General features: G+C 38.6%; 1 protein-coding gene across 2 annotated transcripts in view; it reads left to right on the top strand.

Annotated features, from left to right (window-relative positions):
* Positions 1–6,361: 6,361 nt before the first annotated feature.
* Positions 6,362–15,790, top strand: part of LOC136839390 (probable G-protein coupled receptor 21) — a 90,072-nt gene continuing 80,643 nt past the window's right edge. The window contains exon 1 of one of the 2 annotated variants that reach the window (XM_067105370.1): positions 6,362–6,509. The gene's annotated coding sequence lies outside the window, so the exon portion shown is untranslated. The remainder of the gene's footprint in view (positions 6,510–15,790) is intronic. The other variant, XM_067105367.1, reaches the window with a different exon arrangement.

Genomic DNA, 15,790 nt, shown 5'->3' on the forward strand with positions numbered 1-15,790 from the left:
TCAGCAATTTGACTAGCATTTAGTCTGCGTAGGAGGGTAGCGCTGTCAGTGCACTGGAGGCATTACTTAAAGTTCTTTGCAGTGTCCCTTCAGCCCCTAGCTAAAACTCCTTTCATTCCTTTTGCTGTACCTCTGTTCATATTCTGTTTCTTCCACCTTACTTTCCAACCTCTCCTAACAATTGATTCATAGTGCAACTATGAAGTTTTCCTCCTGTTAACCTATCAAACTTTCTATTAACAATTGATTCATTGTGCAACTATGAGGTTTTCCTCCTGTTAACCTATCAAACTTTCTTACTGTCGATTTCTGTTTCAGCATTGAGTGACCTCATAGGTCCCAACGCTTGGCCTTCAGCCTAAATTGTATATTTATTCTATTCCCAGTCAGCATTTAGTAAAAATGTCACTGCAGAAGTCTGTACTTTTCAATTATTAGAAGTGTTGTAGATGCCTTTCAGAATTATCCTAAAAAGTTATTTAACAAAATTTAATTCTAGATGGTATTTTAGGTCCATGCAAATGTGGGAGTTATGGGAAATTATGCTGACATAAATCTGAAGGTACACCCATGAGTAGAATAAGTGTTCCAGTTCCTCTGATTATTTAACATTTTAAAACCTATTCGACTTGATATTTAACGCTAAATCTCATCATTTTAGTAAATGCCAGGCTTTGTGTAATGGTTAATCTGGTAATAAGCAGCTAGAGATTCAACCCAATGTGGGAATGTGTTCATTCCAAAATGAATGTGATATTGAAGTACAATGAACCCCTCGTGTTCGCAGACGATGCGTCCCACACCCCCCCGCGAATAGGTCAAATCCGCGAATGCTTAAAACCCCTCTAAAAACACTTAGAACTGCCCATTTTGATAGCTTGAACCAAGAAAAACCCTGTAAAAATGCTTATACCTGAATATTTTAATAGTTTTATCACAAAAATTGCATTTATTCATGAAAATTATATGAAAATACAGTAATTAGTGAATATTTTTCAGTGAAAAATACTGCAAATGGGCGAATTTTCCACGAATGATGGCTAAATATGTTCCACAGAGAAACCTGCGAATGCGTGAGTCCGCGAACCATGAGAACGCGAATACGGGGCTTTGCTGTAGTAATATTACATCTTTGAGTTTGACTCTGGTACTGGATTAATAACTCGTGGCCCAGTCCCAGAATACATATTCAGAACAACTCTAGCAATTAAGCATGTGCTATGTGACAGTCCAACATTCAAACAACAACAGTTTATTTTTGGAATTTAATCCTTTAAGGAAATTTGACGAGAATCTTCAATGTTTTCTGTTTGCACAACCATTAATCTTTTAGATACTGTAATTTAGTAAGTGAAATCTATTAGAGCTCAATGTTAGCTTAGTTGTTAAACAATTTTATATATTAAATTGCATGGTAATTTCCAAACTAAAATCACCAGTGTATTTCAAGTTTTGGGAGCATGTGAAAAAACTTTCATCAGGTTCTTCGTCATTTTTTTATAAATTTAGGGATCCTCCTCATTATTTTATTTAGTCAGTTATTAAATCTAAAGAACAGACTAAGAAGAGTTAAGTATTTTAACTCTGGCTACCAAACCAAGTCACACTTCAATAGTCAAAGCTGGGTTGTATTGCTGTACAGTATTTATATTCAAACAGCTAAAGGGGGACGAAGTTGGACATTTCAGAAGGAAAGAGTGAAAGCATTATAGTTGCGGCCACGGAAACAGTAAAACAAAACCGCATGTGGGGATCACTTTTAATGTGGCACCTACAGGCTGAATAAGATGGACAGATCATTAGTTGACAAATGATGGTGCAGGTTGGCTGTCTTGCTCTTCCCAAATATAGACTTGTAGACAATCTACTAGTGTCACAGAGGGGAGCAAACATTTTTCATGTATTGTCTGTTTATAGTCTATTTTCATTGAATTCGTTAAATACTAAGTACAGACAGATTCTATTTTGTTGCTGCAGAGTGAATATGAGGCATGCATACTAGGATATTCAATGCTTCTGGGAATCTGCTATATCTATCTAGAAAATTGTTCCAGGAATCATTCTGGTTAACAAAAATTTGATAATGGATGTTTGTCATCATAATACAGAAAGTGACCATGTAAAATTTGCTGACACCCAATATTTTTTTTGGATGCACCAAAGTTTAATTAAATGTGGGTGAAGTGGAAATAAGTATTTTATTTGTTGAATACAATCTACAAAGTCAAACTACGAGAAAAACTATCATTTGAAGTGCGCATAGAAGATGCCTACTTAAAATTAACACTAGTTAGTTTTTCAGTGCACTAAAAATCACTCAGATGATTAGATATTGTACTTTAGGCTTGTTTTTTTTATGAAAATTCTTTTATCAAATTTAGTGTAACTCGTGAATGAAACTGCACAATAGTATGTGATATGTTGTATTGACAAATTCTAGAGGTGATTCATGACCATAGACATCATCTAGGCATGGGGTTGGGGTGGTGGCAAAAGTGAAGTGTGTTGTACCAGAAATTTCTGGCTCCAACATGTGGTTGTGACTAGGTAAGGAATGCATTCTACCCATTAGTTCTCTAATGATTTGGCAGCAGGATATCGGGTGATGTTTCATACCTACAGGTATGTTTTTAAGATTTCAGTGGTAATTTATTGGATTTTGGGAGGTTGAGTTAACTGGAGAACTGTGGCTGAAAAGTTCCATTTGTGTGCCTGCCTTACCAGATCACGTTTGGTATGCTGTATTCATAGAAAGCAATGAAGTGTAACTAAATATAGGAGCACGGACTAAATATAAGATTGACACTGTTTAAAAATTTGTGTATAGTAATGCATGAAATCCTCTTGAAATATTCGACAGAATTAGAAAGAATTTACTGTGGGTTGATGGTGTGTGTGCATTATATGTAGTACTTTTGCAGTGGTAGTGGGATGGGAAGAGACATAGAGGCTTGATCATAAAAAACTTAACTTCTAAGGAAAAGATGCTTGTTGGATATTGATTGCTTCTTGGGTAGCATTTTCTGTCCGAGTAGAGTGGTAATAGAAAGTTGTGAGAAGGGAAAAGTATGTCAATCTTTGAATTTTGGAATTCTAACTTAGTGAAATTGATAGTGGTCACAAGTTACGTGAGGTTAAATAAATAAAAATGTTTGTTTGACTAAAAGATAATTCATGTTAAGCAGAAAATAGTTACTTGAAAGTTTATCTGTTTCCTAGTGTGTGCTAGGGTTAAACAACAATGAAAGAGACAAGTGCTCTTTGTGAAATTCCTTCAATATAAATTTGATAGCCCAGTGAGTCTAGAAATGGGACACGATAGTCTCGTTAGGCTACTTTAGAGCATATAGCCATGGTATTAAAAAACATGCTTGTATTAAAATGCACTAAAAAGTAAAAAATAATTTTTTGAGACAACAGGATTTTCTTACAATTAATCATGTCTACAAACATGGAAGGAAATGCTACAAGAAATAAAAAAAAAAATCTGTTTCTTTTCTTGTAGCATTTCCTTCCATGTTTGGCAACCACGCTTTTATTTTTGTAGACATGATTAATTGTAAGAAAAACCTGTTGTGTCTCAAAAAAATTATTTGTTACTTTTTAGTGTATTTTAATAAGTATTTAAAATGTTTTTTATATATTTTGATTCTATACTTCTTAGTTTTGGAAGAAATTGTAACCAATTTATGATTGTAGTTAACGAAACTGTTATCCGTTTATGGGGAGGGGGTTAGGAAGGTGAGGGGGAAGGAATGGGGAAGGGGAGAGGGAGGGAAGATGGAAGGTGAGGGGGAGGGGAGGAGGAAAACGGGAAGGGGATGGAGGTGGAAGTAGATGGGGAGGACGCAACTAAATTAATACTTGATTGTGTGCTCCGGAAGGGGGATGGAAGATGGAAGGGTGAGGGGATGGAAGAAGGAAGGGGAGGAGGAAGAGGACACAGCTAAACTAACATTTGATTTTGGTCGCGTGCTCCGGAAGGGGGAGGGGGAGGGGAGGACACAGCTAAATTAACACTTGATCGTGTGCTCCGGAAGGCGTAGGGGGAAGGGGAGGATCCAGCTAAATTAACACTTGATCAGATGCACCGGAAGGGGGAGGGGAGGGGGAGGACACAGCTAAATTAACACGATGTGCGTTGGAAGGGGGAGGGGGATGGGTGGAGGAAGGGGAGGGGAGGACACAGTTAAATTAACACTTGATTGTGTGCTGGGGAGGGGGATGGAAAAGGGAAGGGGGAAGGGGATGGAAGAGGGGAGGGGTTATATATAAGATAAATTCTACCGAGTCAAAGAAGTTGTGAAAAATCCGAAGAGTTTCATGCAAATCCTGAGATACTGGGAGAGGGCATTGTAGGGTCACTGCTGACCTACTGATCATGTAAGGCTGTATTGTCACCAGGAGTGAGTAACCATGCAAAATTTCAATTCCATCGGACGAAGGGAACAGGTCGAAAATTGAATTACGAGATTTGAGGATAGATAGACAGATGCAGAAGTCAAGTTGAATAAAAGCATGTAATAAAAAGCTTACAGTTCCACTTGCATATATTCGTTTTTTTAAAACAATGATAGTCATTCGAGGCCATTTGCACTTATAAACAAAGTTCCTACTGAAATGCACAATCCAGGTGTGAATGAGTAACATTTTCTGTATTCACTCTAGACTGGAGTATTCCGCAAAGATGACAACTGTTTGATAATCAGACAACTGTTTATATTATATATATATATATATATATATATATATATATATATATATATATATATATATATATATATATAGAAAGGCTCCTTGACCAAAGAAATATTTTTATCGGGAAACATAAAACTGAATTAAGATGCGGAACGATGTTACAGAATCACGATTTCTTGCTTTTAAGAAATATCACGAGTTGCGACCAACAGAGACGATCATATTTAATAACACATTCTAACACACTGCAGAAACTCTTAACAGTTTAACATATGATACCTAAGGATTTATACTTTGCATCACAACACTTAGAGTAATATTTTGATTGATATAACTAATATCTCTGGGTGGATTTTCCCAATCCTCAACCTTTCCAATGTGCAAAACGGACTTTTACTGACCAATTCTTGACAAATGTGAAACCTTTGTAATTCAAGTTGTTGCCGTTTTCTGCAATGGTCTTAAGTCTTTCTTGAGAAATATGATCGCACAAAGCAATAAAATTTGATTATGAAGGATAGTACTCAGTTCATCTTCTCCGAGAAGCCAACATTTGTTAGGTCTAGTTATCATCTTAATGTCACCACAAATGCCAGGCCATACCAAGACATAACGAACACCGAAGCGGCAATTAAAAAAAAAAAAACATACATCTCAATAAGAGTGGTTCTGCAAAGGAAAACAAAATCAACAGCCCTGAGACATTGCAAGAAATCGATGGCAGTCAGTCAACGCCGCTATCAATGATGTATCGACATTTGTAAGGCTTGTCACCACTAGCAAACTTCAGCAAATCATTCTTCAAGTGACGTCTTTCCTGAAAGCATGAAAGGAGCTCTTTCATGCATTTAGTCCACTGGTGAACTTCAATTTCCTTTTTTTAAATATTTCTATGCTTTTGACTTCATTAATAATCTTATAGTGTCACTACATTACCTGACATTTTTATCCACTTATTTTTAGGGGGTAGATATTTTTTGAAGTATTTCCGTTATGTGCTTTCCTCTTCATTAGTAATCGTTTACGTTCCTTCTGAATACCGTGTTATACTTTAAATACTATCTTTTCAGAGCTCCATTCTTCAATCATATTTGCATGTTTGTCACAACGTTCCCATTAAACCAACTTAGTTGTTTTGTTAAAAAAAAATACCCTCGCCTAATGAGTTTTCAAAATACATACGTAGTAGTCTACATACAAAATACCCACTTATTTTGTGTGTGCTTCAGCGTCCTCAATGACTAGAGTCCTGGTGTTTGGGTGGTCTTCCCAAAACCTATAATGAAGGAAGTATTACTTAGTCCTGTCTATCTACTGCACATCCATATATATTTATACTATATATATTATATATATATATATATATATATATATATATATATATATATATATATATATATATATATATATATATATATATATATATATATATATATATATATATATATATATATATAATGTACAAGCCTAAAAACAATAAATGCATAAAATCTATTTAAATTATACTTTCATCAAAGATTTGTCTCAGAGATTGGTGAGAGCAAAAGAAGAAAGTTTGGTAGCCCTCAAATTATTTATTGGGAAAGATGCTGTGGTCTTGAGGATAGGGTGGGAGTTTGTATAGGTAAAAACGGGAAGGGGTTGGTATGGATGAGATCATGAGAGAAGAGTGGTCGGGAGTAGAGTCCATGGCGGTTTTGTTTGACAATATTTGTGATGGTTGCGGTGTCCCAATCTGCTGTGACATAGGTTGTTCTCTTAGGGTTGTAAGTTTGTTTTGGAATTAGTGCCCTGTACTGAAGTCTAAGAAGGTAAGTGTTTGGTTATGCATTTTTCATGTTATTTTGTTTTTGAATTACAAGCTATCTAGGCCGTTTTGTTTAAGATGACAACTATAATCTCGACTGATATGATTAAGCCCTTAAGGACGAAGATGTAATTGCTTGGTTAAAAAAAAGTAAAATTAGTCGCTAGGCTTCAGAAAGTAAATGCTGTGGCTGCATTAAATTTTGTTCCATTGCTTTTGGAAGGTGATGCACTGACACAGTAGGCTATGTGGAAATGACAGAAAATGACCAAAGTGATACTGACAAGATTGATGAATTATTGAAAGAAGCCATTTCAGGAGTTTTTGTAGCATTTGGGATATTAACTAGGTAGATCGGTAATTCTATATATTAGCTCCACGCCTGTTTTTAACTCAACTGGTTTTGTCTACACTTTTAGGGGTTCTGATACTGGCGGTGCATCTGTTTGTTGTCGGCCAAATGGTATGCCCCTTCGCCGTGTTTAGTACTGGCCGGTGGGGGGGGGGTGTTACCCATACGTCAAGAAGTTATTGCACTTGCCGGACAGGGTATGAACCGTTTGAAACAGACGTACCTGTGCTCTGTCTTGTGAAGATCGCGTATGGAAACCCCTTGTTGGATGGACTTCAGGGGTTAATTACAGGTTAACTACACTCGAGCGCCAAAAATTAAAGGTAAATTCATAATTAGCGACCAAAAAACTGTAGAAACAGTCAAGTTAGAAGGCAGTCGCCGCCGCAGAGCTACTATATAGTTCTACCGGTAGATATAAGCTGGCTGTCTGCAGTGAGCTAGACTATGGCAGTTTCCGTCTTTCTATAGAACTTTACCTGCTGAACAAGAATTTAAAGTAATATTTTGTCGCTCGGCTGTAATTAAGCTGTAAATTATCTTAGAACTGTAGCTGACGGTAAAGGGGACCCATGGGGAATCGGGGTTTTGGGTGGGGCAAAACACTTTTGAGAAATAGCTAACAGTAAGGGGGACCCGTTGGGGATTCGGGGTTTTGGGTAGGGTAAATAACTTGGGAAAAGGTTTGTACACCTTATTGTTGTATTTCCTGTTATATATGTCATTTGGAACACGAAAAACAAGCGTAAAAAAAAGGGCGAATAAATGGAAAGCGGGAACCGTTCCACAGGCACTTTTCAGGCATTGCTAGTACTGCTGATTCCAGGCCCTATCACGCATGCGCGGTCTTACAGGCGAGCCAATCACCCGATGCCTCCAACTGAGAGGGTAGTATGCTAAGCCGGTGTTCCGTGGTGAGCTAGACTGCGGCAATTGATGTTTTCCTATGTTATTTTACTTGCTTTACAAGAATTTAAAGTAATATTCTTTTTACATTTTCTGTAACCCCTGTGGCTAGCATGTGCAGGGAAACATTACCACCTGCCAGAACATATGAGCTTGCCAAGAATATTTCAAAATGCAGATAAGGCGCGAAGCACCGTTCCGCCACCCGTTTATGTTTCTTCGCCCCGATTGAAAGCTTCAAATAGTGTCCAGTCGAGCTAGACTATGGCAGTTGACGTTTTTCTATGTTAATTTACTTGCTTTACAAGAGTTTAAGGTAATATTTTGCCATTCGGCTGTAGCTAAAGTGTAATTTACCTTTGAGCTTTATAGGTCGGTGCAGGGGACCAGTTGGTACTGTCGTGTAGCCTTCAAAGGTCAATTACAGTTTAGTTACAGCCGGCCAACAAAATATTACTTTAAATTCTTGTAAAGCAAGTAAAATAACATAGGAAAACATCAACTGCCATAGCCTAGCTCACTGTGGACAGCTGGCTTAGAACTACCATTAACTAATTCAAGGTGGATGGGGGAGCACGTGTATGTTTTTGCAAATGAATTAAGAAGGTTGGCAGGGTAAGCTGGGTTTGAAGGGGATGGGTTGGAACACATAGTTAGAATGGTATGCCTAGTCAAGTCAGTGCATCCTTGCAGCAGCTACCAGGAATACAGGGAATGGCAATGAGTGAAATTATTAACAGAGCGAGAATATTGACTTATAATACATTCAGTGATGTTGCTGCTGTTAGTACATCTAGGCCCAAGTCTGTTAAAAGTAAAGGAATAGATGGGGGGTGGGGGGGGCAAATGAGATCAGCAGGTGAAGTTTTGGTGAATTCGGTGGTCAGTGTTATGGGTGTGCAGACCCAAATAGCTTATGCTGCATTATTGTAAGGACCCAAAACCAGTTGTGTGCTTCCGGTGTAATAAGGTGGGTCATATTTCACCTCAATGTGGTTCGGGAAACGGTAGAAGACACTATTAGTAAAACTGATGCAATAATGAAAGATATAAAAAAATGGATGTCGGCAAAGAAATTGCAACGTAATGAAGACAAAACTAAGTGTATTCTATTTGGATCTGACAGTGCACTACAAAAATATGAATACTTCAAAAGAATAACTATTGGTTCATCAACAATAAATATTGTATCACCAGTGAGGAACTTAGGAGTATTTATTGATAATATATTGTTGATGAAGAACTGTATATTGCATATTACAAAAACCTGTAACTATCATATTAGAAACATTGCATTTATTAGAAAATACCTATATGAAGATAACCAGAAAACAGCAATTTGGAACCAAATACTTTCGAGGCTTGACTACTGCAATGTTATATACTACGGTCTTCCTAACTACCTACTAAGAAAATTGCAAGGAGTACAAAATAGAGCCACCAGGTTAATAAAAGGACTACGTTTCCATGACAGAATAACCCCAGCACTAATTGAGCTGCATTGGCTCCCAGTAAAAGCCAGAATGGAATATAAAATACTACTTATAGTCTTTAAAGCACTAAAATATGATGAACCAACATATCTTAGAAACCGCGTAAGCTTCTTTAGACCCGAAATGAATACTGTAATCAGACATGCAAGTGAAGCATATAGGGTATTTGAACCTAGAACAAATTGTAAGTTAGGCGAGAGAACATTTGTACACTGTGCACCAAGACTATACAACAAAATACTGCCTGAAGTGAAGAGCATACAAGAAGAATGCAAATTTAAAAAGAAACTAAAGACTCTCCAATTCTGCAGGAGCTACGATACTAACGAGAAAACACTGAAAGACAATTACAAAATGGAAGAAGCACCTTATTTTGAAAACTTACAAGGGCCCGCCAAAGAGGGAATTATCCCAGTGGAGGGCTGTACATAAAACCAAACAAAGTGAATAAATTGAAAAAAGGGGAATTGGTGCACCAACAGTTTCCCTCTGAGCTTCCCTTACAGACTAACTGCCGACGTATCATAAGCAATTTTTTGTAAGTTTGTGATAACAGACTGATAATTCAGTTTGTTTTCGATATTTTATTATTAGTGACACAATTTACTGTAATAATTAGGCTTTTTTTTCAGTTTTTTATTAGCAACAATTTTTGTGCCTACCCTGAATGCTTGCCATAGGCTAGGTCTAGCCTAGCCTACGGCGCTCGGTCTCCCATCCGTAATACGCCCACATTGGATGCAGGCCAGTTTTTGGATACATTTAAAAGTATGAAAAGTGCGTCTAATATGCTGGCAAATAAGGTAGATAGATAGACTGAAGTGGGTATTTTGCTCACCTGGGACAAGCAGATTGAGGATGGGGGTCTTGCCTTTAATGGCTGTTGAGCAGCCAACTAAAAATAAAGTTGGACCAGCACTGAATTTAGAGAGCTGAACAAGTTTGTAGAGTGCCATACTGAGGATGATGCTATCGATGTGTGTGGTGAGATCTTAAGGGAATGGCGCAGAATGTGAGGTAACATAGCTATTGTAGATTTGAAGGCATATCTGCAAATTAGAGTGGCCAAGAAACTGTGGTGTCATCAACTCGTAAACTACAAAGGGCAGACTTACTGTTTAACAAGGTTGGGATCTAGGTTGAATTCTGCACCTGAATTATGGGACAAATTTTGAAGCTGTTTTATGGGACTATGAATTCTTATTTGAATTGACGAAACTTGGATGCCAGCTGTTTTGAATGGATTGATTGCTAAACCAGAAATTGCTTTGATTCTTAAGATTGAGAGAAAGATGGTTGGGGTTCAGATTTAGCATTGGGAGTTCTGATGAAGATTGGTGGTATTGATGAAAGAAACATGACAGCAATCTAGTAAAGGGCATTCTTCACAGGGGACTAGAGCAGAGATTAAGACAGATTCTGACTGTTCTTGGTGGATGAAAGGATAAGATGATGTGTACAAAGGATAGGAGATGATAAAGCGACAGTTGGGCATTGTGAGGAAGCTTATTGAAGAATTTGGATTAGAATTGAGGGTGACTCTAGTATGTACGGTGAAGAACAAGGCTGATGCCTTGACCCAGGTTAAAAAGAGCTGGCTTTTGAATGAACTAAAGAACCAGGTGGACAGTGAGGAGATGTGTTGCTTGAACACTTGATTTGCGAGAGGAGCACAACGGGCATCATATGGGTGCAGATAGGACTACATTTTTAGCACAGAAACTAGACTCCAAAATTGCTAAACAAATGGCTAAACGTGTAAGAGACCCATCCATCGCACCGATGGCAATCTCTTTCGAGCACACGTGTGTTCGTGTGTTCGTCATCCATCGGAGGGGACAAAACAGAGGTAATGGTCTGGTTCAGTTGCAAGGTTGAGCTGCCTGTAGCTGCCTTGGGTCCTCCTCAGGCTGAGGACCGCCCCCAGAGCCAACGGCGACCCGTCCACAGCAGAGAAAGTCTACTGGGAGCCCCTCGTAGTCCCTGGCAAACTCATCACGGGAGATCGCCACAACCTGTCACTCCTGGGTCACCAGTGTAAGGACGGGATAGAGAGACATACTGGCTGGGTGTTGACTGGTTTATTGGTAGTTCCTTACTGAATGAATGTACAGAATCATCGAAGATGTTATTGGCTTGTGTGAGCCGAAAAGTAGTGTCAACACACAGACAGAGCAAAACAGAGGTAATGGTCTGGTTCAATTGCAAGGTTGAGCCGCCTGTAGTCGCCGCAGGGTCTCCAGGAGCTGTCCGGTTTCTTCACCATCCGGAGGGGAGAGGCCCACTGGCTAGAGGCCTTCCTGCATATGCCCATACGCTCCATCTGGGCGAAAGCGTCCTTGGCCTTCTGAAGGTGCCGAGGGGGGAGCCTCCGGAACTTTGAGTGCGTTGGGGGGCCCTTTGTTTTAATGTGGGGGTAGATTCCGTGCTTTGCAGGGGCCCCGGGCACCTGGCACAGTTTGGATTTGAAGACGTCGGGGAACTCGTTCAGCAGCTGGGCGTACTGGTGCGGGGCGACGGAACAGATGGCGCGCGCGCTGGGGCCCGTCGCCAGGGGGAGGGACTGGCAGGAGTCGGTATCCAACAGGTGCTTGCGACCGACGTCGACTGCCAGACCGAAGTGGGCGAGGAAGTCTGCACCCAGGGTGGGGTCCTCACATCCGCGACTATGAAGTTCCAACTGTACCTCCGGCCAAGGATGGAGATCGACAGGAGCCTGGTGCCGTAGGAGAGGATGGGGGACTCGTTGGTGGCTGTCAGGGAGGCAGCCGGGTCTGGCGGGCGTTTGCGGTCCTCTCTGGATGGCAGGAACACTGATCGTACAGCCCCAGTGTCGACCAGCATCATCCTGCCGGAGATGGTGTCTCGGATGTAAAAACCTACTGGTTTTGGGTTCCGTTGGCTGCGGGGTTGTAGGCGGTGGTCGCCTGTAGTTGCCGCAGGGTCTCCAGGAGCTGTCCGGTTTCTGCACCATGTGGAGGGAGAGGAGACCGCCATCATCACGCCCTTCGGGTCCTATGTCTTCGCCTTCTCCACCTTCGGCCTGAGGAAAGTGGGGGCAACCTTCCAGAGACTAATGGACAGTATCCTGAGGTGACCTGAACTTCTGTGTTTGTTAGGTAGGTGATATTCTAATTTTTCCTCTCCCCTCCATGTGGTGCAGAAACTGGACAGCTCCTGGAGACCCTGTGGCGACTACAGGCAGCTCAACCTCGCAACTAAACTAGACCATTACCTCTGTTTTGTCCCCTGCGATGGATGACGAACACACGAACACACACGTGTGCTCGAAAGAGACCGCCATCGGTGCGATGTATGGGTCTCTTGCACATTGTGAAAAGCTGTTTGCAATGTCTGTCAAATGATCCTGCTCCAGTGGTGCATGAGGCAGGCAGTGTGAGCATAGACATAGATTGGAAGAGACTTGCCGTAGATGTCACACATTATAGGATGGTACGGCATTTGTAAATAATTGACCATGGTCCTTGCAGATTTACGGTGTGGAGAGGTCTGAAGAGAGTGCAGAGGAAGTAGCAGATATATTGAATATAATTTTCTGGAACAGGGTCTTGTAGATGAGATTCTTATGGATAATATAGTACAGTATTCAGGTTGGAACTGCAAAAGATGATGTTGGATGGATAGAATATTCAGAGATATTTTTGCACCGCCTATAGAGCAAGTGGGAACGGTATTGTGGAGAAGCACCACAGAACTATCAAAATTATTTCCGAGAGGGGAGACAAGTCCATTAGAAGCTGTGTTCTGGTATAATATGACACCCAGGAAAGGGTTAGATGAGAGTAGTGTTCCTCAAAGGGCTATCTACAAATGTGAGTGGAGACACCCGGTGAAAGTGTCAGTTACTGTTACTGAGGACGTTGCTCCTGTTCTGGTGGGAAAAGAAGTAAGGGTCAAGCCTTCCCATGCGCGCTGCACTACTCAGTGGAAGAAGGGGATTGTAACTGGAATTAAATCTTAAAAATAACGTGCTTGTGGATGGTATGCCACGTCATGTGTTAGGTTTGCATAGGATTGAGCTGCCAAGTTCCTCAAGGGAGTCTAGTGAGGAGAATCTGAATGAAGAAAGGTATGATGATAACAGGAGATATCCCGGGAGAAAAAGGCATGCTTCTGCCTGGATGAGGGACTGTGAGTTGGAGTGTGGTAGATTTCTGTTAATAGTACTGTACAAAGATTGTTGTTGTTGTCTGCTTGGTTTTGTGTTTTGTTTGATGTTGCAGTTGTTTCAGCGTAAAAAGTAAAAAAAAAAATATTTTTATTTTCTTAATTTTGATCTTAAGATCATGGGTGCATATAGTCTTGGGGTTTGTAAAAGTAAAGATGGGAAGGGGTTGGTATAGGTGAAGGAAGCGTGGCGGGAGAGAGTCCTTGGCAATTTTGGTAGAGATAGGTTGTGGTTGTTGGACGTCCCAGTCTGTTGTTTCATAGGTTGTTCTCTTAAGGTTGTATGTTTGTTTTGGAATTAGTGCCCTGTACTAAAGTCTAATATGGTGAGTTTTTGGTGATGCATTTTTCGTTTTATATTGAACTACAGATGCAGTATATTTTAAGTACAAATTTAATTTCAAATTTATGAAAACAATTTATATGGCATAAGTTATCGAATCATTATGCCATGGAAAAAAGTAGCCTTTAAGAACGGTAATAAGAAAAGGAATGTTGGCCAAGCAAACGCTAGGCCTAGGCCAGTTGATTCAGTAGGTATTTGTTATTTTTGTCCTTCTTTTAAGAACAATTTTATTCCGAACAAGTCAAATTACTTTCGTAGGGTTGGCCTATACAGCAGTCCTCTTTAAGTATGTTGAAAGAGAATATGTAGAATTATTTATATATTTATTTGTTCAAGAATATATTGAATTATTTATATATTTATTTGTTCAACATAAATCAACATTTCAACTTTTTTATTACAAGGGATATTTACAATGGTTTTTTTTTATTTATATAGATTACTGATTATTCGATATAAAGCAACATTTCATTTTTTGTTGAGGAGAATATACAGATATTTATTTGTGCATATAGGTTACTGATCGTTTAGTGAGGTAATTATTATAATGAAGCTGTATTTGACTTTCTAATATTTCAGCTATGTACAGATTAAAGTAGGTTATTCTTTTATGCAAAATCCTTTACTTCATATACATCAACATTTCACCTTTTTCTATTTTTGTTTTTAAAGAGAATATGTAGTTATGTATTAGTTTTTTGTACGTATATATATTACTGACTACAGAACATAATAAAATTTAATTAGGCGTCCCGGTATTTGAGATATACTCGTATAGATTAGAATGCAAAATCTTTTCTTCAACTGCAATAGACCTCAGAGCAATAATGTTTGAAATATATTTTACAGTAATTATTAATTTAGCTGCAATAAAATTGCATATTCATATAAAAATTATAGGAGAGGAAAAAAATCCATTGGCTGTCTTAGTGTTTTGTCACTACAGTATATTACTGTGAGCTGGACTGGATGTTTCAGTATGGCCGCCCGAGGTCACATGCTTGGCAGAGAGATGACCACCCCATGTAATTGACTCTATGTTCTAATCCAGCTCTAACAGAAGGCTACCTGAACTTAACAGACATGTGCATGGAGGAGCGGACAGTCATCTCCTTTTTTGAGGCAGATTAGTTAATACCTATGGTGCTTGATTGAGAATCCAACCACAGGCATTTTCCTGTTTCATTACTTGGTTTCATGGGTCGTAGTTGTGGGGGTATCCTCACATCACACACGTGGACACACACACACACATATATATGTGTGTGTGTATGTGTGATGTGAGGATACACCCTGAATACGAGCCATGAAACCAAGTAATGAAACCTTAAAATGTCTGTGGTAGGATTTGAACCCAAGCACCATGGTAAGGGTGAATGTATATATATATATATATATATATATATATATATATATATATATATATATATATATATATATATATATATATATATATATATATATATATAAATTATATGTGTGTATATTATATACATATATGTATACATATATACACATTTATATACATATCTATATATACATATATACATTTATATATATACACATTATATATACACTATAATATATATATATATATATATATATATATATATATATATATATATATATATATATATATATATATATATATATATATATTTGTGTTGTGGGGAGGGAATTCTTCTTTGAAAATCTATATCTGTTTCACAGTAGGAACTGCTTGCTTGATGTGTGTTATTCTTTGCACTCACTTTATCTTGCTTAGATATCAGCTATCTTGTAAAATTCACAGTGTTTGAAAAATCTTGGTGTAAAATGAAAATTATGTTTCCCTAAATACATTTATTTCTTGTCTTAAAATTCTTATAAACTTTCCACCTTTAATGGGTAGTAGTAAGCGAGACTATTTTAAAAGGCACATTGTTCAATTCTATAAGTCAGTAAACTTGGACTTAGAATTCTTAGCACATTGTTAAATTCTATAAGTCAGTAAACTTGGA

Source organism: Macrobrachium rosenbergii, chromosome 6 (assembly GCF_040412425.1).
Source record: "Macrobrachium rosenbergii isolate ZJJX-2024 chromosome 6, ASM4041242v1, whole genome shotgun sequence".
Taxonomy (NCBI): Eukaryota; Metazoa; Arthropoda; class Malacostraca; order Decapoda; family Palaemonidae; genus Macrobrachium; species Macrobrachium rosenbergii.